Genomic DNA, 3,490 nt, shown 5'->3' on the forward strand with positions numbered 1-3,490 from the left:
TTTATTTTTTGTCCTGAAAAGATTGCTTTAATCACTCCTAATCCGTCTGCACGTACCGCAACCCCACCGGCCACTGCACTGCCAATGGCATTTTGGAGGGGAGTATCGTTTTTGATATGAACATCAAAGGTACTTTCACTGCAGTCACGAGCTAAGATGTATTCACAGTATCCCTGGAATTTGTGAACAAGACAGTCAAAAGTTACAAAGTTCTGTTTCAATCCATGAAAAGACGTCGATGGATTACTGTAAACAGTGCATTCGGAATGGTCACTTTTGCACGACGTACCGTCACCGTAACACACACCACAAGCATCGACGATCGATGTGAACATGGCCACGCCTTCTTTTCGGCATTGTTTCTCGTAGGTTACGACGGCTTTGCAACTACAACTAACGTGGTTAGTGCCGTCACAAGAGCATTAATCATTTACGCAATCATTAAACGTGTTTTGTGGATCAATGACGAAATGGCAAGCAGAGTAGACACCGGGCGACTGTCTAATGAAGTTACAGTATTTCTCGGCGTCGTAATATACCTGAGAGTTGCAGATTATTCTATCTGCACGGGAAGGCTTAACTCCGTCGATGTTTTGCAAAGGGTTTCCTTGAACACCTAAAATGCATTTGATTTCTCAACTAATGCATATTACGTGATGAAATATAGTTAAGTTAAACATAATAACAATACATAGCTGTTTTAGCACAAGAACTCTTAAAACTATCAAAACCAAATGCAGTAATAACCAATAGTACAAACAAGAAACAGGCAAAACAAGTACAGCCTGCCAGAAAGATAGCTAAAATGCAGTAAACAGAAGTACAAGCTCATAAATTCACATTGCAATCAGCATGTACAATCCATTTAGTTAAAAATTGTACTTTTAGGTTTACGTATACGTCTTTATTGTCAGAAACTCCGTATGTGTCTTTAGCTGATTTTTTTACCTTATATCTCTTATTCTGCCGTTTGGCATCATTTTGCATATTCAATCACATTCAGATGGCCTCTGGACATCCCCACATTGGGATGGTCTTTCGGTTCACACCTTCTGGAAACTTTTCTGACAGTAACGTGGTTTCATAAATTTTTTGAAAAATCTGCCTTTATGTCTAATTAACATAAGGTGTAACTCTTGTCTAGCATGTAAAAATTCTACTTTTATAGTATTACATCATATAGAGCTTTCCTGATCGTTGACTAAGAGACAAATTTGCTGTATCACGACATATAGACAAGTCAAGCCTACCAAATTTATATCAAGCCAGAATTTAGCATGTAATATGGACTTTAAGAGTTTCTCCGATAAATTGCAATACAAGAGCAGCACTACCTGGACAAACCATCTATTGTCACACGAATTGCTGACAAGGGCTCACTCCGCAATGCTACTACAAATTTACCTAAGAGAATGCGATTGAGCAAAGGCAGACTAAAAACATCAATTCAGAAAGACAGAGACCGTGTTCACACTAGTGATTGGAACTGGGTTGGCTACTGCTTAGCATAGCCATTTAATTAATATAAATCAGTTCTGATTGCGACACCAGTGTCGGTTACAGCAAGGTTATCTTAACCCTGTTAGAGAGTCTATAGGGTAAAAGTGAAGTTTACATGGAGTCACCGTTTGTCAGAACATTCAATTTTAGCAATACTGCCTATATCACTGTAACTGTAACGAATCACCCAAGATTGTTCTATTAGCAGGTGTGTCTGTCGCACAAGACATGGCAAGTTCTTGCCAGAGAATAGACATTGTCGCCAAATGGTTATTTCATTAAGCGAGTTTAAGTCCGGGTTTTGTAGAGGCCACGTGATTAGAGCAACGTATTCACTATTATTTGGATATCCTTTAATATCCATACAAAGTTCACAAAAGGGAAGTTATAAACAGATGTCTCCTTAAGACCAACGGCCATGCATGCAGTTTCATATGATATTCTGTTATCTATATCTAGTTCATTTTCTCTAGCTCGTGTGCTGAAACCTCTCTCTCATTCTCTAATATAGTTCAGCTGCTCTAGCGTATGCAAGTGCTTACACTTCACTTTTCGCGCAGAACACGTACAGGAAACTTTAGCCTCGCAAGCCAGGTTCCTTCGAGCAGTCGCTGAGCTAAATGCATGTGAATCACACGAGGAGGAGGAGCTTTTGCCGGAATTGCTCCGGCATGAGAAGAGCCTGGTCGCTTTCGAGAACGTCATTATGACGTCAAACCCCGAATCCGGTTGCATAGCTTGGATTAGGCTAATTCGATTCATAAATAGCTCGTTAATGTAATTGCGTTTGATACATGAAGCGGAGAGATAGCCCTCCGCAGAGAGCTTGAACACGAAAGCCAGTGAAGCTGTTGATGGACAAAGTGCTGGTGAATAATGAGACCAGGAATGGCCTCATTGGTCTGCTGAACCTACAGTGCGCTGCTGGAGAGTGTAGGTTCAGCTACTGGTCCGCTGAAAATACACTCTCCAGCAGCGTTTCTTTCTACTGAACTCATCTGCAGGTTTGAGCGAATTGAAACCGACGTAGAGGTGTTCACCACTCTTGCGCGTCTATTCTGACATCTATAGTCTAATTAGGGGGGGGGGAATGGTGTGAAAACTGCCGGCCTTTTTCACTCAACGGTTCATGAAAGCAGTGGCATACAGGTTGTTGACCTCTCAGACGGAGTCCACGTCAGATTGGCGTGTATTGCTAACGCAGTCCATCTGACGGTACTTTTGACTCAGCAAGCAGCTGTTTTGTACGATATTGGCTCTCCTCACAGTGAACTGGAAACATCTAGGCGTGGGAAAACAGCAGTGCAGTGGACCTACCATGTTCAGGAAGTGTAGAGTTGACTCGTAGTTGCATGTGTTGTGTACTACGTACGACTTGTTTCAATGCACGGATTCTGACTGCTACATATACACTAACCGCGTACAATGATTTCATTTCTCAAACTACGTGGCTGCAGATCTAGATTCGGCGGTGTACTGTTGTCGAAACGGAATGCTTAAAAGGAGTCGTGACACTGCAGAATATTACATGGCTGAGCTGTCTACATACGTACTCGAAGCGAACGATGATCTCAACTACATACTTCGCGATAAACAAGCAAGTGCGTGAACTGATGTCGCGTGTTACTCAACTTTCATACCTACATGCCTAGCTAATCGAATTAGTCTTATCCAAGCTGTGAAACCGGATCCAGGGTCCACGTCACTATGACGTTCTCGAAAGCAACCACGCTTGTCTCGCGCTGGAGCAATTACGGCAAAAGCTCCTCCTCTTCGTGTGATTCACGTGCGTTTAGATCAGCGACTGCGAGGAAGATTCTGGCTTGCGAGGCTACAGGTCACTTGTTTCTTGACCAAATCGAGTCCGCAGCACAACTTATAGAATTCTTTACATGAAAGGCACCGCAGATTCAGACAGCTGTAGGTGTTGCGGTTGTAATATGTATCACACGTATGTGGTCCATATATTATTTACCCTAGACCCGAACCA

Source organism: Corticium candelabrum, chromosome 19 (genome assembly GCF_963422355.1).
Source record: "Corticium candelabrum chromosome 19, ooCorCand1.1, whole genome shotgun sequence".
NCBI classification, from domain to species: domain Eukaryota; kingdom Metazoa; phylum Porifera; class Homoscleromorpha; order Homosclerophorida; family Plakinidae; genus Corticium; species Corticium candelabrum.